The 27124-nt window shown below is 35.8% G+C and overlaps 1 protein-coding gene across 2 annotated transcripts in view; it reads right to left on the minus strand.

The window, feature by feature from the left end:
* Positions 1-27124, minus strand: part of OLFM3 (olfactomedin 3) — a 203140-nt gene that overhangs the window by 112408 nt on the left and 63608 nt on the right. The window contains exon 2 of one of the 2 annotated variants that reach the window (XM_082686514.1): positions 6218-6364. The exons of the other annotated variant lie outside the window; for it this stretch is intronic. The gene's annotated coding sequence lies outside the window, so the exon portion shown is untranslated. The remainder of the gene's footprint in view (positions 1-6217; positions 6365-27124) is intronic. 2 annotated transcript variants of the gene reach the window in all.

Here is a 27124-nt window from a genome sequence, read left to right on the forward strand (position 1 = left end):
TATGTTTATTCAGTAGTTTACATGCACTAACTCATTTGGTATTTCTAAAGGTTCTGTGCAGTATATGCTGTAAATACTCTTATTTAAATGTAGGAAACTGAGGGGCGCCTGGGTGGCTCAGTGGGTTAAGCCTCTGCCTTCCGCTCCAGTCATGATCTCAGGGTCCTGGGATCAAGCCCCACATTCGGCTGTCTGCTCGGCAGGGAGGCTGCTTCCCCCTTTCTCTCTGCCTGCCTCTCTGACTACTTGTTATCTCACTCTCTCTGTCAAATAAATAAATACAATCTTTAAAAAAAATAAATGTAGGAAACTGAATCTTGAGTGAAAGTAATTTGTTTTAAGCTCTAGTGAGAGATCAGACTGGATTGAACTGAAGACTCTCTGGCTCCAAATCCTTTACCCTTGATCGTCATGCTCAGCGGGTAGATTGAGAACTTGAGGATACAAGGGATTTCTCAGAAGCTGTGGTGATTTAACTCAGACAGCATGGCTCGAAATGTATTTAGTCTGGTTTTATGGTTTCTTCCAGAATAATCTGGCAGCCCTAGGACAGAGAAGATAGTAGAGAATTTCAGGAATTGCAGGATAAATATTGCAAAAGGACAAAGGAGAAGAAAAGTCTGACGTGAGAGCTGACACTTACTTGAAATGATTGGCATTAGAATCCAATCTGAGGAGGAAAAGAAGAGAGGCCAAAAGAGAGTAGGTAGTTGAAAGCACTGGGAGTTACAGGGTTCTGGGCTTCAGCAAGATGGACAAGGGTAGAATGAATAGGTAAGAGAGAATGAAAAAGTGTATTGAGAGAAGTTTCATTTTTCCAAAATATCTCATGCCAAATAACTGCTATTGTGATAAGCCCTGTGTATATGAAAGTTAATTAGACAGTTTTCTCCAAGAGGAAAAAGGTTTAATGTGTCTGAAGTAGGGTGGAACTGGGGTTGTTACAGTTATGGAGTTAAGGAACATGAGACCAAGGATAGGCAAAGATTGTAGTCAATGTATGATGTTAATTACTGAGTTGGTGAGATTGGTGATACTGGCTTAGGTAAGTTAGACACAATATAGCTTCTAAATTTTGTTATTTTATACTTTATGATTAATGATGCTTAAGAACTATTAAAATCTATGCATTCTCTCGTTTCCTATCAAAGAAAAACAATTCTTGAAATGATACAGTGAACTTACAGTTTTATGTATTTGGATATATGCCCTTCTTTTTTATTAATTTATTTTTTATTTTCAGCATAACAGCATTCATTATTTTTGTACCACACCCAGGATATATGCCCTTCTTAAGGGAATTTGAAATCTGAAAATCTCTTTGAAACAAATTATTTTTGTTCTTTAAAAACAAATTCTTGTATTTTTATTTTTAAAAAGATAAAAAGTATTTCTTACCAAATAATCATTAAATATCACACATTATTTCTAGTTTATTTTGAAATGATTCTCTGATTGTAGCAAAGTAACGTGATTGTGTTTTATTTATTAATATGCTGCTGGAAATATCGATACTCCATTCTGCTTTTCTGGATTTAAAATCCTATGTTGTTGTTCAGACAGCCTTGTATACAAAAATAAGGTATCATTTCAATTTCCACAAAAGCAAGCTTTTGTGAACCTTATTGTTATTCACTATAACTATATCACTATATATTATATATGTGTATATATGCATATATATAATATATATAAAAACACGTTATGTAAAACAACTATAGCAACTATTATTTACTAGAGAATATGGACAATTGTGGAATATTTTTTCTGTTGATTCAGTTATTGTTATAGTTTGCCAGCTTATAGTTCTTTATTTTACATGGTCCACCATCATAGTTTCCTTGGAGAAACTATTCAGTATCATCAAAAAATAAATGGAAGAAGTTTAAGAAGTAATATTCTTGAGTGATTGAAGATGGCAAAGGATATGGTCAGGGTAGTTGGAACAGAGCTTCAAAACTAATCATGCCAAGTAGGAGGAAAGAAAATCTTGACTTTATTTTAGGATCCAGTCAGAAGTTATTTGTAACATTTAGCAGGATGGGGAAAGAAAGGGATGTTCCATTCTTCATTTCTGAAAATGCAGCTGCTGGCTGCAAGTCCTAGACTGAAACATGGTCTCCAGTTTTATAAAAAGAGTGAACAAGAATGAATTTGTCAATTTCTAATTTTTAAGTAACTTGGGATATGTTGTTTATTCTTTAATATGTGGATGAAAGCTAAATCTGTTTTAACCCTTCAATAAATGGCTAATACATGTATGAAAATTGTGTACAAACAGAATTGCCAAAAGCTGGTGACCAACAATACAATTCGCTAATGACAAATGACTCTTTTCCAAAGAGATTTTCTTCTTGGAAGGTGAAAATAGATAGTAAACAAACCAAGGCAAATAACTTTCTATCATTGAAAATAATTTAGGATTATGGAAATCAGCACCCAGAAAAAATGAAACTGCTGATGTCCATTTTCTTCCCATCTATTTACCTTTACTCCCCAAAACTCCCCAATAAGAACCACCACCAGCACCCAGTTAATATTTTAAATAGCTTACTGTCAGCACGTGGTGAACACAGACAAAACTTGCGGTCTTTGGACACAGAAGAATGTTAGAAAAAATGAGGTGGTCTGAGGAAGTATTGGTTAAAAATTCTTTCATTATGGTTTCGATAAAAGGAACCTTTCCAAAGATTTCCAAGACAAGGTTTTGGTAGGGATGTCATGGCAACAGGGTTTTGATGGGTGTGCACGTGTCACAAATATTTTGCAAATTTCAGGGTTTTTAGTTTTCACTAATAAGCCTTCAATCAGCTACTCTTTATCCTAGCATACATTCTTCCACTCTCCCTGCCACCTCGTCTTCCTTATTGCAGTATTTCAGTGCAATCATAGAGGAAAATGTGCTCCCTCTCCCCCCCACCCCCCGTTTTTAAAACAGCGAAAGTCATCTCAAGACAACCAAATACTCATTGGATTGCAACGGACTCCAACTGAACTTCCTGGAACATCAAAATCTCATTAAAACCAGTCATTGAATAAGAATATCACTTATGATACACTCAATTGAAGGACTCAGGCCAAATGTAATTTAATACTCAGTACCCAGGCTGGATATGGGAAACTGTTAGCTCGCACAGGTGTTAGATGGCTAAAAGAGTTATTTTACTTTTGATCTGTTTACTTCTTGAGGGAAGCCTACAGTTTGCTCTGGAAGGGTTCTCCTGCTGATTTAAGAAAGTTGTAAAGTAAATTTCTCAGTGGGGTGTGATCATCAAGCTAACAGTTGGTTTCCAGGGAGTAAATAAAGCCCCTGAAATTTAGGATTGACAGCATCACAAGGAGGTGGGGCTCTAAAAATTGTGATGACCAGGTTTCAGAATTGGGATTGGCCTTTAATGCCTGAAATCACAGCTGCAGTCAGTGTTTTTAAGACAGAGCTACCAGCAGCAGCTAGGTCTATGAGAACACTCAGCAACTGACTAAAAATTGCCTTTAAGGTCTAATGAATAATTCAGAATCAGAAATAATCTGCCTCTGACATGGTGCAGAGGACCACAGTTCTCAGCAGGGTACCCAGGAAATGATGTTTTCATCATATTAGCTTTATAAGGGCTTTCCCCCGCCCCCTTTCCTATCTGGTTAAATCAGTAGTAACCAGTGAGGATCAGGGAAAAACTCATCCCTCCACATCTCTTCCATTTTCTAAAATGAGTGGGAACAGAGCTGAATTCAGAATGCCTGCTCCTTAGGCAGCCAAGGAGAGGAATAGCTACCCCTTCCTCCTCTCCCCTGTAAAACTAGAGACATTTCTTTGACTGGTAAATCAATTCCATAGAAACTAGGGTCTAGACTGTCTTGGAGGAATGACATATAGCAATAGTTCCTCTTAATGATTTGGTGTTAAATACACTGATAAAATACACCTGATTTCTTATACCATGGCTAAATTGTTAAATTAAAACATACATACATTTATAAATGACGTGGGCCTAAGTTTAATCCAAAGCCTAGAAAATAGTGGAATAATTTAAATGTCTGAATACAAGTCATAGGTTTCAGTATTTCCAACTGTGTGTTGCCGAGAAATGTTCTCATATTTAATCTTAATTAATTTATTACCATGGAGATCATCATAGAGATAATTTATTTTAATGCTTTCATTATACATGTGAGAAAACTGGGGTCCAATGAAGTTAAATAGTTTTCTGTAATGAGATAGTAAGTGGGAATCTGGGTCCAGGATGTAGGATCCTTAGATTCTGGCCTACTCTTTCCATAATTATGTGACTGCCATATTTTAAAGCAAGATGATAAAACCATGGAAAAACCTCATACTTTCCATGTCCTACAGAACTAGAACAAGAATGAATCTCTTATCCTTAGCAATGGCAGCTTGTAGGTGCAGATTATACAGAATTCTTGGCGAAAGCTAAACTTTGAGAAAAAAATGAAAATAGACTTTAATGAGTTAGAAATCTGACTGCTAGATTCACTCGCCTGACTTTCAGTCATCTTCACTATTCTCAGTGACCAGATTTGTATATGATATACATATATATGCTCATATATATATATGACCAAATATACACATGCATTTAGAATATGATATGTATGAATGCAAATATGCACACACATATGCAAATTTACACGCATACATATATGTCTGTATGTTCTTAAACTAAACCAGTAGAGAGGTCTTTTGGGTGCTCACTGATTACTTTCCTTATTCACATTTAATTTTTTTCATGCTTTAAGCATTTTGGAAATAAAAACATTCAGTTTTCCAACCATCTTCTGTGACAAAAAAATAAAAAAGATTGCAATTGAGCTAAAATATAAATGACTATTTGACATGTAAGCTTGAACTAGCTTCCCACTATAATAGCAATTGAGTTTTTTGTGCTTTTCAAAAATTTTGCCATGGGATCCCGATAAAATCATAAGCTGATTGAGATATTTAAACAATCACTTAAACGTGGTAAGAGGGGAAATGTCAATGGAATTTTAAGTTTTTCATCTCTGCAAAGAATATGTTAAAGCACACCTGCCTATATACACACACCATCACATGTCAATTATTAGATTCAATTATTAGAACTATTTCTATATATGTTAAAAGCAGAATCATCATAGTGAAATACCATTCTCTGCCCAGGTGGAATTAAATGCAGACAATGGAATGCTGGTTTCAAAATTTGCCTTACTCCTGCTGACTGCTTGACCTCACTTGATCTTATCTGTGCAGACTATAAAGGAAAATAATCCAGGTTACCCTGCGTTTGATTCTTGTTTCTGTGGTTTTAATTAGCAGAATTGCAGAAGGGAGCCAGCCCACACAGCAGCAAGGCTAGCAAAGGGAGGTCTCCAGGTGGGTTCCAAATAACATGTTTATAAATGTTTATTTTAAAGGGTTTTTTGGTTTGTTTCGTTTTTTTTTTTTTTTTTTTTTAACCTGTGTTATTGGCATTAATGCAATGTCAAAGCTCTTTTTGCTCTAAGGCTAAGATGAGGGGCAAAAGTCTGTGATCAATCTGGGACATCTCTGGTTCTCTATTTTAAGCTCACAAGGTTCTTTTTGCAAAAGGCAGAAGGTCGTTGGGATGATTAGGAAGTTTCATTTCCCTTCAGAGAGACCCTTGAAAGTAATACTAAGTTACTTAAATTTTGATCAATATCAAATGAAATATTCTACATGCCCATCAGCCTCCACTCACATATTGTTACGTTACCTATATGCAGCACCCAAATATATTAACTGTGAAGATATGTTAGATGGAGATATTTATTATTTGAAAAATTAATCTACTTAGAACTTATTTTCCTCATTAAATATGGAGATATTCAAAATTTAACACTCAAATACCATTTATTTTTTCATTTGTTTTCTAGATATTAAAATCTGATGTATCTGTATAACTTCATTTAATCATCACACATGCCTTTGAGGGAAAATATTTTTACCTCAAATTGTAGGTGCAAAAAATGAGTCTTAGTTTAAGTGATTTGATTAAGAAAAGTGATAAAACACCTCACCGGGCAGAACTAAAGCTTTTCTCAGTGACGTTGCTGTTTTTGACTGTGCTATCTGTTGGCACCAACAAAAACATCTGGAATTAAATCAGTGGAGGGAGATATTGTGAATAACAGTCCAGACTAATCAGCTAATAGTGAGAGAGGATAAGTGATATGTGCTCCGAGTTCTCGAATAGCTTTATACCTTTTGTTGGAAGAAGAAGAAGATATAGACAGATAAACTAGTTAGCCCAGCTGTTTCTCAGGGCAGTGGTACTGCTCACATGAATCTCTTTTGGATATCCTTAGAGGCAGTTTTGGTTGACACAATGAGACATAATAAAACTGCAGCCTGGAATGGAAAGAGGTTTTGGTGAGTTGAGTGGTGGCTCCCAGAAAGGTGTGTCCATGCTCTAAACCCTTGAATATGTCAGTGCTACCTTATTTGGAAAAAGGGTCTTTGCAGGTGTAATTGAGGTAAGGATCTTAGATGAGGTCATCGCAGATTATCCAGGTGAACCCTAAGTCCAATGACAAGTGTCCTTATAAGAGACACACAGAGGGACACAGACACACAGAGAAGAGGAGGAGGTAATGTGACCACAGAAGCAGAAGCTGGAGTGATGGTACCAGAAGCTGGAAGAGCCCAGGAATGGAGTCTCCCCGAGAGGCTTAAAGAGTCCTGTGGCCCCGCTGATACCTTGATTTCAGACTTTTGGCTTCCAGAACTATTAGGGAATGCATTTCTGTTATTTTAAGGTGCCAAGTTTATGGTAATTTGTCACAACATCCCCCGAAAACTAATATAGAAGTATGTCAGAGACATTTTTTTGTGTCCCATTTCCACTTTGCCTGTACCTTCTTTTCTCAGCACTTCCTGTAGATTTGCTGCTTCGATTCAGCACACAATCTATCTCTCTTTGTCCTTGGGCTTCTCTGTTGCCATTTGTGGGACATCTGTGCAAACCCCATCATAACTCTGACAGCTTTAAGTGGCTAACCAGCAGATAGGCCGCATGTCTTGCAGATTGAAAGACAGTCCTAAATTAAAAAAAAAAAAATCCTGGACCCTTCAAGGCACTTTAATATTTGAATAGACACTAACATAGGCAAAAATCCTGTTTGTAATTATTTGATCCTGGAGATAATACAATTTTTTTGTATAAATGGAAAATATTTTGACATACTTTTAATATAAGCTGAGTTTTCTAGGAATATAGTTGCCATGTAAATTGAAGGAAGAATGTATTTTGTTTAGTCTGGAATTTTAACAAGACCATTTTACCATTTTTTAAATTTCCCACTAACTAATAGATGTGTTTCGTTGGCAACGGTATGAGAGTTGTCCATACCACACATTTGATCAGTCTTCATTTGTGACCCTCACACTTCTATATATACAGGTGTAAGCATTTGTTTACCTAATTATGTCTTTGAACACTCAAAGGCATAGTGTTCCATTACTATTACTTGCCATATATCTCCATTGTATTATAATTAGGTCATTATATTAAGTTTTTAAATTTGAGAGCCAGTAGGTTATGTTGTCTTCTGTGTAGGTTCCTTTTCTTCAAAGAATTGTTTCAGGGCATTAAAAATATTTCTGATTGAAGTGTTTATATTGGTTGGGAAGATATTAATGTCCCCTGAGCAAGATAGATGTCTTTAAATATTTTTTTTAAGATTTTATTTATTTATTTGACAGACAGAGATCACAAGTAGGCAGAGAGGCAGGCAGAGGGAGGAGAAGTAGGCTCCCCACTGAGCCAAGAGCCCAATGCAGGGCTCAATCCCGGAACCCTGACCTGAGCGGAAGGCAGAGGCTTGAACCCGCTGAGCCACCCAGGCACCCCTAGATGATGTCTTTAAAGGCAGATTTAATTCCAAGTAAAACATAGAGTCATCCAGTAACGTTCTGTGCAACATAGAACATAATACTTTTTGAGGACACCAGACCATGTCTTGTGATTTTCATGCATAACATTAAGGAATTTTTTTCTGTTATTCTAAAGAAGCTTCCTCTCAACATTTAAATAATCCTTTTCCTCATCACTAGATGTTTACCAAGTGTGCCTACCAAGTAAAAATACATTCTGAATGGACTATAAAAAGTGTAAATTCAGACTTCTGTCCTGAAAAATTTGTCAACAGTGGGAACTGAAAAACATATACACATGAATCAGACTTAAAATCATGGTTAACTGTGTCATTTTCCTAGCTTTGTTCTCTGGTTACTATTTGTGTGTTCTTTTAATTCTTTGTGTGTGTGTGTGTCAGTATTTTCTTAGATTGTGAAGTCCTGGGGGTTTGGACCATATTTAAATAATTCTCTTTGTAGGAACCCCAAAATAGCACAATGCAGAATTAGTACTTTAAAATTCTTTTTGATGAAGGAATGAAATTATGCCTAAATCCCTGATAGAAATCACCACTATTTCCAAATTATATAACGGCTATATTTAAAGCTTCTGAAATGGAGTAATTAGTAAAAACTAAGATTCAGTGATGCCTTTGGGGAACTTGGAGTTCTAGAGAGCAGGTTTTTTTCTGTCACATTCCAGAAAAGTTGTTCACTCTATAGAGTTATTGGCATTGTAATGTCAAAATATTTGAAAGGAAAACAGCACAACGGCATAGCAAGTCATAATGGTAATATTTTATGAATCTCGTTATTATTTCATGCATAGCTGCCCTGTGAATAGAGGAATTATAAATGCAGTTAATGATTTACTAGAGAACTCACTGGGTATCCTTTGAACAAAATAGAAGCAAATATCTGCCAAGGGCAAAAGCATAATCTGCAACTTAAATAATGTGATATTTAGTGAGTGGCGAAGAAGATAAGGGGAAAAGGGTGGTAGCGTATTAGAATGGGACTTTTTAATTTAACCAAAGAAAAATCAATATTGAAAACAGGGTAGAAGACCAACATTCAAGTCCAGAACTGTGAGTTGAGGCCTCATGGTGAATTCAGACACTTATATGATAAAACAGATAAATGTCTAGAATTGTGTGGATGTCTTGCTTGCTCTGGGCAGAGAGAAAAAAAAAAGATTTTCTTTAAGAACTCTTATGACATGTCTACCTACTTAACTAATACAGTGGAAGGAAAAGAAGCAAAATTGATAGGCTATAAGTTTTTATTTTTGTGCTTGTTGCCCAGTTTGAACCTTAACAACAGCCCTCCAAGGTTGTCAAGTGGGCACCAAATTACTAATGGGAGCACTTACTGTAAAGAGAAAGTAATGAGCTATACAGACACACTTAATGGTTTATGGAATTAATGCAAAAAAAAAAAACAAAACTGCCCAATTCTTAGGGAAGAGGAAATCCTGTCTAAGTCAGATTAAAGAGCCAGCCCAAATCCACCCTCTGTGAATTACTGCGGGAGGATTTTTAACTTGTGTCTAAAGATTTATTTGAGTCTTACACTCAAAATTGTAAGATTTCAAATGACTTCTTTGAACTCTCTCCTGTATTGTGAATATCTAACCTTAACTGAATAATTTCAAAGATTTTATTTAAAAATTCAAGTTATATTGTTAATTTCATATTGAATACACACATTATTAATATTAAAAAATCACAAGTACTGAAATTTTGGCGATGAGGCATGACAGGTGCCCAGCCAGGAGGGAAAGAGGGTGTATCAAACACCTCTTTGTTCTGCCTGACATTATCTTGATCTGCATATTTATTCTAGTTATTGGTCTGGCAGTGAACTGAATGCATCTATTTCTTGGCTACATTAATGACTTTTTCTAGATTTCTCTGCTTCGGGGCTTCTCTTACTGCCAATATTTGGAATGCCTGTGGGAACCTACTCATATATTTGCAAATTTGAAAGTGCATTGAGTTTAACATGGCAAATCTTCACCAATAGGAGACCTCAGCCAAAGGATAAAGACTCTTTCCTCAGCCCTTTGTGTAGGCAATTTCAGGTGCATTCAGCATGGTTTCGCAGAGGGTCTTCAGCAAGTTTGAGCCTTGGCTATCATCCATTTAATCTTTACAACAACCTTATGAAAGAAGTTTTAGTATTATCCTAACTTTAAAGATGAGGAAACCAAAGTTTAGAGATGTAAGCCAAAATGCTCAAAGTCAGAGTTTCTTAATGGAGGTCCTGGGGCTTTGAACCTATATCTATGTGATTTCACAGACTACCCTCATTCACTGAAGCAGTGCAGTAAGGCTGCATCTGTTGGCTATAGGGACTTAGGGCAGAGGTTGAGAAAGCCTTGGGATGCCTACAGTGTGTGAGAGAAAAACATTCAATTAAGGTACATCAAACCTCGTATCTGTTTTTTAAGATTTTATTTATTTGTTTGGGGGGGGGCATGGAGAAGTGGAGAGAGTACAAGTAAAAGGGGAAGGACAGAGTGGGAGCGAGAGGGAGAGAATCTTGAGCAGACTCCACCCAGAGCTCAGAGCCCCACGTAGGACTTGATCTCATGACCCCGAGGTCATGACATGAGCTGAAACCAAGGGTTGGATGCTTAACTGACTGAGCTACCCTGCCTCCCCAAATCTTATATCTTCCATATGGTATGATTTGAATAAAACCTACATGCTCGATTCTACCCATCATTTTACATCTGCTACCTTCCTTGACAATCCAGATTTTCTCTATTAAATATTTTTCAGATCTTCAAGATCTGTTAAAATGCAGGTGCTTTTTGGAAAGTTATAAATCCAGCTCTGAGAGGCTAGTTGTCAGTCAGCTTAGAGTAATAGCTTTGAGGGAGTGGAGTCCATTACCAGGATACCAAAAACACAGGGAGGTTACTGACACTAAAAGAGGTGAAGGAGCCACAAGGTAAGATATCACTTTCATTTATTTTCTTTAAGGTTGTTCCTACAAGTAACTGTAAGGAGTAAGCAGAGATTACTTTAAAAGCTACAAGCAGAAATTACTTTAAAAGCTACAAGCAGAGATTACTTTAAAAGCTACAAGTAACTGTAAGGAATAAGCAGAGATTACTTTAAAAGCGCTACTTTCTCCCTCCTAACACAGTATAATGCCAACCTGAAGATTAATTAGTAGGAAGGCCTTCTGATTCAAACAGTCCTGAAAGTGTTTAAGGAGCAAAGCAATTTCTAAAGCAGGGCTCCAAGTTTAGCTTTCTAACTTTAGTTAGGATATAAAGAAATAATTATATATCTGGCTTAGTTACAATTGCACCATCTTCCTCTTATGAAAGGCTACAGATTATGTAACTGCAACTATTGATTTTCTGCACCAGTCACTTGAATTGAAAGGTTAAGAGGAAGCTGGATCAGCAAAGTTTGAGGTTACTAATTCTGCATTAAATAATTTGGGACTTAAACTCCCTTAACAGACTAGAGGCCAAGAAATTTATAAGAACAATTTCACTTCTTGGGAAAGGAGTATTACTATTACCAATCAATGGAAGATATTTAAAGCCTGGACTGAAATAAAAGACATGAACTCTATGTAATCTGAGCTTCCGAATGGAATATTCCGGCATTATTTGGTTTTTTACTGATTGTGATATGGACCGCAAAAGACCCTACTGCCGCTTTACAGCTGACAACGTGTTTCAGTGACACTGACATTTAGTGCACTCAGGTGAAGAAGATGGGGTCGGAATGATCATGTAGTAGCTATTGGCATCCAGGTTCAATGCTTAATCTTAAAAATCCTACAGGAAAAAAAAAGTCAGTATCGACTAGTTACCTGTCAAAAATACTGATACCTAAGACTAGGAAGTAGCAATAGAAAGCAATAACTTCCGTCATCATTAGGAGTGGAGATGACCTGAAAATTTAGCACCACAGTACGATGATTAAAATGCTTCAGGAAAAAAAAAAGGAATTGAATGAATAAATATAAAAGGGACTAGGAAAGATCAAAGCATTATGAAATCTAGACATTGCTCATAGGTCTCATTGTGAAACTCCAAATCTATTCCCTGTATGTTGAGTTAATTAATGGTATACTTGAGGCACAAAACTGAAAATGAAATATAGAGAACCAAATATTTACACTGAGACCCTTCTAAAGAATTTCAATTAATTTTTTAGTCAGTATTTTCCAAGTAGGCTGTATATTACCAATGTCCTCTCCCTTCCATAAAAAATTGAGACATACATAAATAATTAAATCAATTGCTTATTGAACATTATGGTGAATTGACATCTAATAGCTCTTTCTTGTCCTGCAAGTCTGCCTCACTAATGCATCAGCATGAAGCCATTCCTGATGCTTTTGTCTGAATTGGGTTTTGCATCTCTTCTTTCATAGCATGCTGCATATACCACATTATTTTTTAATTTAAATGTCAGTCTCCTCCTGTATACTAGGTGCGTAATTGAGGTTAGCAACCATATTCTATATAACTTGGTAATACACTGTTACCTCAGTATTGCTTGGTGGATGACAATGTCTGGTATCCAACAATAATTGTTAAACTGGACTGGGTCACAAATTTGGGATCTTACCCATCCAATTCCTCATCTCTGACATCCTAGTTTTTAGAATACTGTTTCAATGGGATTGGGTAATCTCATTATTTTGCAGTAAAGTTCCAGGGACCTGTGCCACCACAGATATCCCTTCTAATAATGCTGTGATACCAGAAATAATTCAGGGATGAGAATATGCTAAAGCAGGGCTCAAACAACAGGATTTAACACTGTGTAGATGTAGCTGGAGGAGTGAAAGCCTGTGTGGGGCTCCTTCCAGGTTTTAATATACGGTAGTGGTCAAAACAATAAAAGAGTGTTTCCAAATGGTCTGAACAGAAGCCGTGAAGTTATAAACACATACACTCATGGAATTCAGCTGTGAAAACATATTTGACAGAAAGAAGAAATTGGGAAATTTCCTTGCGGAATAGTAATTTAAATGTTTGACAGTTTGAGTAATGTTTGCATTATTCATCACTATGTACTCAATGTGGACACTTGTTTTCTGTCATGGTTTTATTATGCACTTGGTCTACTAAAGTATATATATATATTTCAAGTAAAATCAGCAAACATTAATAATTTTAAGAGCTCCATATAGTGTGCATTTTATGTGTTTGATACATGTTATTGATGAATTAATAGAATGTATTAGAATACCAAGTACAAAGTTGCATGAAAGAAAATCAATTTGATTTTTAAGTGGCAAGAAATATAAGCGAATGTCAATATTTTATGTATAGTTGGGCCAATATACTATCAGGGTACAGAAAATACTTTAAAACTTTATTTGGTGTCCTTATTGAACAAGCTGGAATTATTATCTTTTAAATAATGTTTAGTTTAGTTTTTTGAGAATTTGCTTTGAATGAATTTTATATTGATTCTCTTAGGATTTGAACTGTTCAAAAAAAAAAAAAAGCCACGAAAGCATCTTTAAAACAAGTAAAAGGGACTGATAAGGGGAGTTCTGTTATTTTGGGTAAATGATGAAATTATGCCATTGAAATAGTGAAGCACTTTATCTTAAAATTCCTGCTTATTTCTCTACTCTTAAAGAACTTAAAGATAATGATCATAATCATTGGATAGAGTTAAATCTGTAAGAACTCTCCTGCCTTAGAAATGGCTCCAAACCCCTCCTAGAAAATAAGTTGGCAAATATTCAAAACATGGAAAAATTGATGAATGTTAAAATAAAGTAATAATCATCTTTGCAAGGTAGAATGGTTTCATTTCCTATTGCTGGAGACTGCACAGAGTTGAGGATATTCCAGCTTTGGCATCCTTTCAAAAGTGTATTCTATACACTTGCCAATTCATTGGGAACTTTCTATCCTGAAAATAGATCATTGTAATGTTCTCAGTAAGACAACCCATTGTTGTGAATTAATGCCAGATTTATCTGTGCTATTAAAATTATTATGAGTATTAGCACAGCTATTAATAACACCACTTTGTGGTTTTCAAAGAGCTTTTCATTTGTATTGCCTCATTTGATTCTTTAGCAACTCTGAGAGGTACAAAATACTGGTTATTATTATCCTCATTGTATATGTGGGAAACTGAGTCATAAAGATTGAATTGACGTAGGCAGTCACACAAGTAGAGCTGTGATTCATTGATTAAGAATATTTCTCATTTTAGGGGGGCGTGGGTGGCTCAGTGGGTTAAGCCTCTGCCTTTGGCTCAAGTCATGATCTCAGCGTCCTGGGATTGAGCCCTGCATTGGCTCTCTGCTCATCGGGGAGCCTACTTCCCCCTCCCTCCTCTCCTGCCTTTCTGCCTACTTGTGATCTCTGTCTGTTAAATAAATAAATTAATACATAAATAAAATCTTTAAAAAAAGAGAATATTTCTAATTTTAAAAGCAGTAGAAATATTTATTAAACATTCATTCTGGGCAGTCACTCTGACTTCCTAAAATAGTTACTGTGTATTACATGTTTACTTTGTGTCCAATACTTTGTCAGATCTTATCTTTAAGAGTGAGAACTAACTTCCAAAGATACATATTGCTATCCTCTTTTTCCAAGTAAGAATGCAGAGAAAGGTGACATATTAGGTTTTAAATTTAGGTTTGTTTAACTTCCAAGTTCAAGCTCTTCATCCTGAGATATTACTTCATTTAATTCTCACTCTGTCCTTCTGAGATAAGTTATAGTGGTCCTCTCTTTTTATAATTCTGGAGGCATGTTCAAGAGAGTTAATATAGGATATATATATAGTGGATATATGTATGCATATGTATATATTTGTGTATGTGTAGGGAATTGACATTCCGGCTGGCTGAATTTTCAGTTTTCATGATTGTTAACAATATTTTTGAAATATATAGTTAAAATCCCTGCTTTCCTAAACATAGTAAGAGTAATTGAAGTTTTTGTTACTGATGGTTACCTTTTAATTCTTATGGACAATTATTTTTATTTATATTTTGCATTATGTTTATATAGTTATCGAAGGTAACAAATTGGTTCTATTCTGTACTGATATATATGACTGAATGTTTTTAAAAATAAATCATTAATGTTGAGGAGTTTTTATCACTGAGGGATCTGGGTAATTTGTTTATTAGTCAGCACCTACTATGAGCCAGATTTTAAGTTATATATGGAGTATACCTATCCCTATTTACTGAGCATGTACTAAGTATACCTGTATACTGAGTGTGTACTGACTGCATCTGTCACAAAGGAGACACATGAACAAACTAAGCACATAAACTAGATTTTACAGTGGCAGGGACATTACTGAATTCTGAAAATGATCAAATGAAATCTTTAATACATTTTAAGTTTAGTATGAAGAAAATGCTCCACTAAGCTTAGAACAATATAATATTGAGTAATATGTCTAAAGGAATCACGAGCAGAAAAGCAGTTAAATAGACTTACATTACTTGTTAAATATAATATAATCGTCCAGACAATTTTATTTTCAGATAATTTATTTTTATTTTTTAATTTTATTTTCAATTTTATTTACATATAGTTTGATAGTACAATATTCTGTTATATGTGTTGAGAGGTTAGTATATTTCAGAGTTGAATCAAAAGTTAAAGATCTCAGGGGTGCCTTGGTGGCTCAGTGGGTTAAAGCCTCTGCCTTTGGCTCAGGTCATGATCTCAGGGTCCTGGGATCAAGTCCCAGCATAGGGCTCTGCTCAGTAGGGAGTCTGCTTCCTCCTCTCTCTCTGCCTGCCTCTCTGCCTACTTGTGATCTCTCTCTGTCAAACAAATAAATAAAATTAAAAAAAAAAAAGTTAAGATCTCAGTGATTTTTATACTAATCTTAAATTACCACGGTATCATCTGTGGTAGTGACAGTATTGCAATGGAAGGCTGAAATGGAATACAGCAATTTCTTATAAAGATAGTCACAAACTGTTTTGTATAATAGGAAAGTTTTCAGAAAATACTTCTTTTAAAAAAGATAAATTATTATTGCACGTATTTTGGACACAGTGCAAAAAATAAAAATAAAAGCAATCAACATAGTTTACACATCACAATAATATTGCTTACATTTTAAAGAAACATTGAATTATGTTATTACTTCTGTGATTAAAAATATACAGAAAACATTCAAATCCTTGCAGGCAATTATACTAAAAATTTGTGGAAATCAAACAGTGTATTTCTTCTAATGTTTAGGAATTATGGTAGTATCCTCCTGAGTAGGAAAGGGTCACAAAATTTATATTCATACAAGGTGTCTTTTATTTACATTGAAAAATTCATTTTTTCTTGAAAGAACATTAAAGATAGATACCACATTTTATTATTTTCTCCTTTGGGAACTCCTTCTTCACAGACATTCTTATAATTACTGATCTAGTTTTGATACAATACTTAAATATTAATTTTCCAAAGAAATTCAGCATTTATTGAGCACCTGCTGTAGGCAAGGTATTATGGAAATCTATAAGAAATAAAAAGATAATCGAGACCAGAACATGTCTTCAAGGAGTTTACATTTTCCTGAGGTCTATAGACAATTACAGATCCCTAATGGTACTTCAGTTATCTGTTGCTACTATTATAAATTACTACAAACTTAGTGACTTACGGGAACAAAAATTTATTATCCTGCAGTTATCTAGGTCAGTGGTCTGAGATGGATTTCCTAGAGGTAAAATGAAGGGGTTAGCAGGGCTGTGTTCCTCCTCAAGGCTCCAGAAAAGAAACGGCTTCCCTGCCTTTTCTACCTTCAGAAGTCTTCCTGCCTCCCCGCACTCGTGGCGGCTCCTTTCCATCTTCAGATCCCATGATTCCAGTCTCCACTTCCATCATTCTATTTTCTCTGAGTTTCCTGACTTCTTCTTTGTTCCTTTCCTTTATAGAGACCTTCGTGACTAAATTCAGCCCGCCTGGATAATTCAGGATAATCTTTCATCTCAAAATTTTTAACTTAATCACATCAGCAAAAGCCTTTTTTTTTCTATGTTAGGGAACATAGTCCCAGGTTCTGGGGATTAGAATCTAATCACATCTGCCTACGAGAAATGGTGATATGCTAAATAGATTAATACCTATATCTTAAAATTTCAATGTAGACATGGACACACACACAAATTCAGTGTTAAGGTTGTCTTAATCTATTCATATAGAAAATATTTAAATATTAATAGAGAAGATTATCAGACCCATAGTTTCACATATTCAATTAAATAGGCAAAGGGAGGAAGGAAATTTATTGATAATGTATAGATTTAGTTAATGGACTTAAATATGTATTTTTTTTTTAAGATTTTATTTATTTATTTGACAGAGAGAGATCACAGCAGGCAGAGAGGCAGGCAGAGAGAGGGGAAGGGAAGGAAGCAGGCCCCTGCTGAGCAGAGAGCCCAATGCGGGACTCGATCCCAGGACCCTGAGATCATGACCTGAGCAGAAGGCAGCGGCTTAACCCACTGAGCCACCCAGGCACCCTTAAATATGTATTTTCAATTCACTGTCACATGCCAGCTATTGAACTGACCTTTATTTTATTTACAAAGTCTTATTATCAGAAAACAAACACAACCAGATAACGGAACGTATTCTGGTCTTTATTTGATTCCTTATGATGTATTGTAAAACAATGAAATACTAGATTTGAAAGAAATTTTAATATGTGAAATTATCTAATCATAAATCTTTAAGTATCTTTATAAACCTCTTTTGGTTCCATGCATAACCCTACCAGACTGTTTCTCTGTTCCTCTCAGAGGTAAAATGTCTGGAAAGAGTTCCCTGAACTATTTCTATTCTTTCCTTCCCATCCAACTTTTAACCTCTTCCGGCCATGTTCTCTCCCCTCGACTCCACGGAAACTTTCGAGGTCTGGGACCAGTGAGCACTGCACTGCTAAAGCAGGGGTCATCTCAGTTCTCACTTTCTTTGCTCTCTCAGGGATATTTGACACAGATGTTCATCCTTCTTTCCTTGGAATAGTTTCTTCATTTGACAACTAGAACTCTTCCTTCCTTCTCCTGCCCTCTCACCATCCTGTCCTTCTCAGCTTCCTTTATTTCTCTTCTTCCGTCCCCTGAACTTGGATGGTCGACTCTCCAAAAAATCAGTCTTTGGATTCTTACTCTCTTTGTAGCTTGTTTGCTCATTTGTTAGTGATGTTATCTAGTAGGCAGATACTGTTAAATACTGTCGGAATCCTGCCCTTAAAATTTTACTTCCAGTTTGGATCTCTCTCCTGAGCTCCAAATTCATTAACCTAACTGCCTATTTAATATATTCTATTGGATCTCCACAGACATCAATCATAGAATCAATATATTCTAAATTGCATTTCTTATTTCTGTCCCATCCTCTCACAAAAAGAAAGCAAAACTGCTCAAGTAGTCCTCCCCATCTCAGTAAATGGCAGCTCTATTCTTTTTTTTTTTTTAAGATTTTATTTTTAAGTAATCTCTGCACCCAACGTGGGGTTCTAACTTACAACGCTGAGATTAAGAGTCCCATGCTCTACCTTCTAAGCCAACCAGGTGACCTTGCAACTCTAGTCTTGTAAATACTTGAGCCAGAAGCCTTGCAGTCAGCCTTGAGTCACACCCTACATGCAACTGGTTGGCCAGTCCTGCTGACTTTACCTTAACCATGGCTCCAGAATATGAACTCACTACATCCCCTTTTTCTTTCACTTGAGATTATTTCCATGGTTTCCTAACTGGTCTCCCTGTTTGTACACTTACTTCCCAACAGTATATTTTCTTTCTTTCTTTCTTTCTTTCTTTCTTTCTTTCTTTCTTTCTTTCTTTCTTTCTTTCTTTCAAGATTTTATTTCTTTACTTGACAGAGAGAGAGATCACAAGTAGGCAGATTGGCAGGCAGAGAGAGGGGGGGGGGAAGCAGGCCCCCTGCTGAGCAGAGAGTCTGAAGCGGGACTTGATCCCAGGACCCAGAGATCATGACCTGAGCCGAAGGCAGAGGCTTAACCCACTGAGCCACCCAACTGTCCCCCCAAGAGTGTATTTTCAACCAACAGAGCAATCTTTTAAAAATTTAAGTCAAAGAATTAACCTGCACACAACCTTACAAAATCTTCCCAACTCATTCTGAGTAAAAGCCAAAGCCATTACAATGATCTGTAAGCCCCTGCATTGCTCTGACTCTCTTACCTCCTTGAGCTCAACTTCTATGACTCAGCCAACTGAGACCCCCAGGTGCCCCTATCTGTTTTATGTTTGCAGTTTCAAGACTAGATGGGCGCGATGAAGGCATTCAGTGAATGTTTGTTAAGTGAATTAATATATGTAGTCCAAAGCTTAATGTGAAGTAAAATATGTTTACTTCTTACTATCCCACTTAGAAAATCTAATGAAAACAAGCATACAGATTTCTTGTTTTTTCCCCTGCTGTGTTAGTAGGATCTGATTCCAAAGGAATATAACGTCTGGGTGTTGGGAAGTCGTTAGGGACGTGCTTGTATTTTTCCAGTCAGGGTCCACTTGCCAGGTGATGTAGGGATGGGGGTAAGTTCATATGTGCTCCCATCAGGACACCTTAATCAGCCAACCTTAGCATTGCCTGTGGTGCCATCATGTAAGTAAGAGAGACCCCTAACCAGTTTCTTCCTCACTATCAGTCTGGCCTCACTGTAAGTCAGTCACCAGGTGGGTTCTGATTTTTGTCTGTGTTTTATATGTATATTTAAACATCCCAAATGATTACAATTTCTTTGTTTTTCTGAAAAAATTGTTCCTCCTTTGTGTTTTCATTACTTTTATTACCTGTACAATATTCTATTAATCAATTTGTTGAGGATATTCACTTTCCTTTGCCCTCATTGAGAATTCTTCCCATGCCCAGATAGGAATGCCTTTACTGCTTTTCTTGTTCTCAACATGACACTTAACATTTGGAGATGTTCAGTGTTGAGTGAAAAATACAAGATAAAGGTTGGTAATAAAGCATAATAATAAAATGTTTGATAAACTCAAATTGGAGATACAATAATTAAACTTCCAAGTAATTGATACTATATTTTTAGTAGGATAAAATCTTGAAATAAATAAGGTTTTGAAACTAATAAGCTTCTGTTAAGCCTGGTGGGCCTGATGATCTCCTTTAGAGCAATTTTCCTATAGGACAATGAGGCTACAGGGATCAGATGCTTGACTCTGAGATACAGACTCTAAACCTCAGGTGCAAAGGAAACATTTGGAAGCACAGAGGCACTGCAGGGGTCTTTGTCTCCTTCCAGTGTCGAGCCTCACTGGGCTGGAGAGAGAGGAACCACAGTAGGGAAGTGTGGTTACAACTGGTGTCATTGCAAAGAGGCTCACAGTTGGCCCTTTGTTGGGTGGAGTGATGTTAGAACCTCAGAGAATCTTGGAGCACAGGGCAGTTGGGCTCATTTCCATCTGGGACCAATGACTCCATAAGCCTTAGAGTTCTCCTTCATAAGGAATAATCATACAATTTGCTGAACATGACAAATGTAGTGAAGACATTATCCAATTTTATCTTTGCAACAAGTGTGTATGAACTGATGAAGGAAACTGACACTCTGAGAGTTTAAATAACTTGCCTGAACTGGTACTGCACAAGAGGGTGTGATCTCCACAGTCAAGCTCTGTGGGTGTGAATTCAGGCTCTACTTCCTAGCAGGTTGTTCCTGGGGAAAGTAACTTAATGCTTCCATGCTTCATTATTTTAATGCTAATAATTATATCTGTCTTACATAGTTCTTATTAAGATTAAATGAGTTAATATATGTAAAGTGCTTCAGTTTTAATAGGTAGTCTAACCCATACTTTGAAGAACACATGTATGGTTCCAAGATTAATTTCTTATTTTAAGGATTGAAGAGGAATGGGATCAGTGGACTTTCTTTTTTCTTTTTTAAAAGATTTTATTTATTCATTTGACAGAGAGAGATCACAAGTAGGCAGAGAGGCAGGCAGAGAGAGAGGAGGAAGCAAGATCCCTGCTGAGCAGAGAGCCCGAAGCAGGGCTCGATCCCAGGACACTGAGATCATTACCTGAGCCGAAGGCAGAGACTTAAACCACTGAGCCACCCAGGCACCCCATGAGTTGACTTTCAAGAACAGCAGCTCCCTGATTCTGGCTAAGTAGGGCTGTTTGAGGTTCAAGCTGAGGTAGTTAGGCTTTTCTTTTATAAGGATATATTTCTGCTTGACTTCATCTCCTCATTTCTTCATCCTTTCTATGGGTAGTCCTGGAGCCATTTAGAACCAATTTCCCCTGTGAATATCTGTCAGGCATCTCTTGTATTTGTCTTCTGTAGAGTAAGAGGTATTAAAAAATTCTTACAGGGAAAGCCCCACCTGTCTCTAAAAATGGATTGTTTCCTGGGACATTTTTCCTCTCAGAGACAGCAAATGTGCCTATGGATTTGTAAGCCGTTCATTTGAATCAGGACCTGCAATAATGTGAAGAGGAATTTGTGAGATTAAATAAAAAAAATAGCTAACGTATATAGAGTTTATGAATTGAGTTACTTTTCCAAGCAACTGGCATTCAGTAACTCAGTCCTCACAGAAACCCTACAGATTATTTGCTGTCATTTCTCCCAAGGTACACATGATTAAGTAAAAAGTAACTGGCCCAAACTGGTAAAGTTCTAAAACCTGAATATTATCCAGGCAGTCTGCTTACAGGGCCCCATGGTTTAACCATGAAACTCAGAAGCATCTGTCCACATATTTTCTGGATGTCAGGTAGTCTTGTGTGACCGCCAATGCCCTTTATTTTTTAGGCATGTTTCTCTAGAATCACTGACTTTAACCTGATTGCCCCAGTGAATGCTAATTTTAAAATTTACACAAGGATATGGTCCTTCCTGTGTGACTTTTCCTTTGCTTTTCAATATTTGCTCCTGAATATAGCATAAGGAGTTTGGCAGAATTTATAAATATTTTAAAATTCTCATGTGGCCATGTCCTTTTAAATCTGTGTATATATAATCTCAATCAAATCACTTATTTTTAACTTTATTTTGCATTAAATTCTATAGAGGAATTTCAAAACACTTCAGCGATTCTGAATTCTGAACAACCTCGAAATAGGGATGTCTGAAATATATTCTTAGCTTCATCTAAGAGTGGAGTAATTAAAGCATGGGTAAAATCTGTTTAAAGTTTATGTAATTAGCAAAGCTTGGGGGAAAAGTCCTCTTTAAGTCTAACAAATGAAATGTATATATTTTTAGTTATGCACAAAAGTAAAAAGAGAAATTGAGTCAATAATCAGAAAGACCTATACTCTAAAAGTTCTTTCCTTATTTGGATCCTCTCTACTCATAATTCTCTTGATAATTTCTTTTTCTAATTCAGTTTATGTACATAAATACAGCACTTAATCAGCTATGATTACAGTGGTTCCCCTTCAATGTAATACTGGGGATGTGTTTCTGGTGGTTGTACTCAGTGATATTTTATCTCTAACATTTTTGTGCATATTTTAAAAACCTACTAGTTTGTTTTTGCTTTTCTTTAAAAATAAAAATGTCATAATAGAAATTTTAAAAAATAATAGTTGAGTTTAATATTGGGAATCAAAATGTTCCACTTGATGTCTTTAATGTTTACACCACCTGTGAGATCTGAACATGGTCTCAAGTGCAGTAAACCAGTGTTTGGAACTGAAAATTATTTTCATTACCTAAGAAAGAAAACCAGAGACAAAATACAACCTTTAAAGAGAATTTTTTTATTGTACATATTTAACTTAGGAAGTTAACCAGCTTTGTTAAATTTAAATAGAAAAGGACATGAATATATCAAATTTGCATTGATTATCAAAATTTTATAGCAAAGTCTTTGCACAGTAGTGACTATAAATCAACTTGGACTTTTCAGTAGAAACAAAGGGAAGCAAACACTTACTCTCAAAACCAAAGAGAAATTCACAACTCTAATAGCTTCTCTTTCTACAAATAAGAAATCAAGTGTATATTACTTTGGTTTCTATGTCCAGTTTGTAGTAACAAAGTAATGAAGTAAGAGAGACATGGAGCTTAATAGGAATCTCAGCTGTGTTAGGCATTTTCACTATGCCACGACTGCAGTTTGAGATCTGGAAAATGAACTGCATTGTATCAGATTCCATTTGTATGGTGCAGTATATCTTTGCAAAGTATATTTGCTTTTTTTTGGTTAACCCTTATTTGACATATTGACAATTCTGTGTAACACTGTCATTTGCATTAAATCTAGTGAACTAGTTCTACTTGTACCCTCCAGGTCACACTCAAAAGGCTATTTCTTGGGCTATTAAATTTAATTTTTATGGAAGTTTTTTTAAAACTCTTGTATTTATTTAATCTACCGCTACATATCTGTGAATGTTATATCTCTGATCAGATCAATGCCCTTTAAGAATTGGAATTAATTATTCCAAATTCAGTGAGTATTTATTTAGTTGGTATATTATTTAGTGAGTATTTTTTAGTTGGTATAGGTCAAGTAATGCATTCAGGAGCTGAAAATTCATAGATGTGTAAGATACTCAAGAAGCATGAAGTGAATTTGTGTACTGCAGTGTGCAATGCACTGCAGTATAGATGACTACAGCCCATGGGGAGATCTCAGCAGAATGGACAAATATCTTAGGACTGAAAGAAGTGAAGGGATGTGAAATAAAGTGTGAAACATTCATCTTTTGCTTTGGTGGATGAATGGAGACATTTCTGCTGAATAAGGAGGAGGAAATAAGAAGTAAGACCAGGTTATGGGTTTTTGAAGAACATGGTCTGCTTGGGAGGAAGAGTGAATAGTGGCCTATGGTGCAAGGATGCAGGAGAAGAAATGGTGGCGGGTAGTGTTACAAGGATGGAAGGCAGTGAAGGGCCTGAATATTGGTTTTTATTTTTTTCTTAAACATTTGTATTTACCTTGTAGGAAACAGGTGGGTGTTAATCTATATTAAGTAGGAGTGTTTAAAACTAAATGTCACTTTCTGTCAGAAGCCCTACTATACTCTCCCCTCTATATTAGCTAACTTCTCATGTTTTTCCATATTCCATAGTATGTTGTACTTAGTTCTGCCATAGTAGTACCTATCACAGAAGGGTTGTGGGTTTTTTTTTTTTTTTTGCCTTTTAGTTTATTATTATTTTTTCAAGACTTTATTATTTTAGAGCCATTTCAGATTCATAGCAAAATTGGGAGTAAGGTACAAGGGCTTCCTGCATAACTCTCTCCGCACATAGACAGCCTCCGCCATTATCAACATCCCCCACCAGTATAGTATGTTTGTTATAATTGATGAACCTATATTGAGACATTATCATCCAAAGTCCATAGTTTACATTAGCGTGTATTTTATGGGTTTGGACAAGTGTGTAATGGATAAGTATTATACAGAGTATTTTCAGTGTTCTCACAATCCCCTGTGCTCCAACTGTTTCTCTCTCTCTTCTCTTCTTACTGAGCTTTGAAATTGTTTGAATACATCTGTATTCAACTGCAAGTTCCAAGAGCACTCTGACAAATCTTAGTCCCTGTTATGCCTCCAGTACCCAGCACTTGGCTTAGCCCATGGTGGATTCTTAGTAATTATTTGATGAATATATTTAATCACATTTCTTAAGAGAATAACTCTGACCCAAGTGTCAAGGATGAAGAGAAGTAAGGCACGATAGTCGAAGAAGTGGCCAAGTCTGGATCTGGACCTGAGCCATTATTTTAAAGTGTAGAGCAGTGAATATGCTGTACTCTTGCTCCTAATAAATAGCTCAATATTTAAACCCTTAGGTTAGTTTAATTGAACTAGATCGTAAAAATATTAGAAATTTCTAGCTATAGGCTTAAGCCAATTAAGCTGTATACTCAAGCACATTGAACTATTTGGTCATAAGCCTCTCTTTGGCAATAGAGATGGTACTACAATAGGGATATTATCTAATCTCTATCTAATAGGGTAGTCTATATCACAGACAAAATCATGTTTGCAGTATTTATTCTTTTTTTTTTTTAAAGATTTTATTTATTTATTTATTTGACAGAGAGAGAGAGAGAGATCACAAGTAGGCAGGGAGGCAGGCAGAGAGAGGAGGAAGCAGGCTCTCTGCCGAGGAGAGAGCCCGATGCGGGGCTTGATCCCAGGACCCTGAGATGAAGGCAGAGGCTTAACCCACTGAGCTACCTAGAGGCTCCTACAGTATTTAGTCTTAAGTCTCTTATCTTTGATAGCATGGTTCAGTTCTCCAAACTGTTTTCATTCATTCTGTCACAATATTCATGTCAGCCTCTGATCAGTCAATGGTTCAAGGCAGTCTAGAATAACATGAAGAGCTCTGTACTAAGATAGAAGTCTCCAATGGGGCACTTGGGTAGCTCAGTCAGTTAAGCATCAGACTCTTGATTTTGGCTTAGATCATGATCTTAGGGATGTGAGTTCAAGTCCCATGCCTGGCTCCTAGCTCAGTGGAGAGTCTGCTTGAGATTCTCTCTCTCCCTTTCCCTCTGCACACCTCCCCACTAATTAAAAAAAAAAAAAAAAAAAGAGGTCTTCAGGAAAACTTTCAGTTCTGCATTTAAATCACCTTGTGACTTTGGATAAGTCATCATGGCTTGAATTGGCCTAATGACTCATTTCAGGTTGGTGATCAGATTTAAATGAGGTGAAATAGATAAAGCACTTAGAGTAACTGGCACATTGGAGGTACTGGTTTTTTCCTCTGGTCACCTCCCTGAGTTCTTTACTGACTCAAATAGGAGGATTAGTTGCAACCATTTCTGGTGTCTTTATGAGCCTATAAATCTATAAAGATGGGCAAAAGCTATTTACATTTCACCTATGGTAGACAATTGTCTCTTAAAAATGGTAGAACATAAAAAACAGGAACTAAATAAAGTTTTCCAATTTTGGATTAAAAAGATTTACTGTTTTTATTGCATTATAAAAAAAATTCTTTTAATTCTAGCATTGCCTATTGATAAGTGAAGGCCAGGGCATTCCCTAGAATTGAAAAGCTTTTGAGAGTCACATTTAACTTGAATTCTTATAAAAATTATTTAGCTTATTTCAAAGGGAGGATGGCTTTCATTTTTTTTTAACATATAACCGCTTTTGCCTTTTAAAAACTAGATAGAAGGACTGAAAATGGCAGCCCTCTATAACCCTACGCTTTAAAGGCCTAGAGAGGAATTCTGAGAAAAGAGGCAAAAACTGCCTGAAATGGTCTGATATAAAATGGCATTTTTTTTCCTAAAATGATTTTGACTTGTTATTCAAATTTTTTTGAATGAAACAGAAAGGAAGTAGCTTTCTATTAATCTAGAATGCATTTAAAAAAAATTCTTTCTTGAAAAATAATCCATTCAAACATTTCTTGGCAAAATCGAGGAAGATTTATCACATCACTGAAAATTTTCTTTAAGAAGCCCTGTCTGATAAATTCAGTCCATCTTTGAAGATTTGGGGGAATAATGACCATCTGGTAAGAGGATAATCAGGTTAAAGCTGGCAGCTTTGTAGAAAATTTCCTTTCATGATTCTAAAAGGACTATTTGTTTTTTAGGTTTTAAAAACCTAGAGATTTATTCCCAACCCCCTTTCTTTTAAATTCAAGTTAATTCAGAGCCTGCAGACTTTATTAAAAAGAAATATACTTTTTATACTATAAAAGAAATATGTGCTAAATATTAAAGATTTTATAATATAATGAGGTTTTTTAAAAAGTAGTGGTATATAAATATATATAGATATTAGAGAAATTGGAAAAATACAAGCCACACTGTTGACAGTGTCAGTTTTGCAGAGAATGAGATGATAAAGTTTTCATTCTCAATATCTTTTGAATTTTATATGAGAGTGTTAATGAATTTTATGTTTATGAATTAATTTTATGTATGAATTTATATATGAATTTTATGAATGTTATATGAATTTTATATGAGAATATCTTCAGTAATTAGAGATATAATTGAAAAATTAACAGTAGGCCAACATAAGAAGAGAGTAAGAAAGTATAAACTGCCTAAACATAGGCTGTTTCTGTCTTACTCACTCTTGTGTTTCATAGCCCCTGACTCACAGAAGGCACTTAATAAATATTTAGTAAATATTTTGGAATGAACGAATGATGAGTGAATGAATGAAAATATTAAAGGAAGCCGCCACAACTAATTTTGAGGCTGTCTTTAGAGATCACATAAACTCTTAGCTCATATGGAACATTTGCATTTTTAGACTAGAATAAGCAGTTTTCCACT

The sequence above is a fragment of the Mustela nivalis genome (genome assembly GCF_964662115.1).
Source record: "Mustela nivalis genome assembly, chromosome: 10".
Classification (NCBI taxonomy): Eukaryota; Metazoa; Chordata; class Mammalia; order Carnivora; family Mustelidae; genus Mustela; species Mustela nivalis.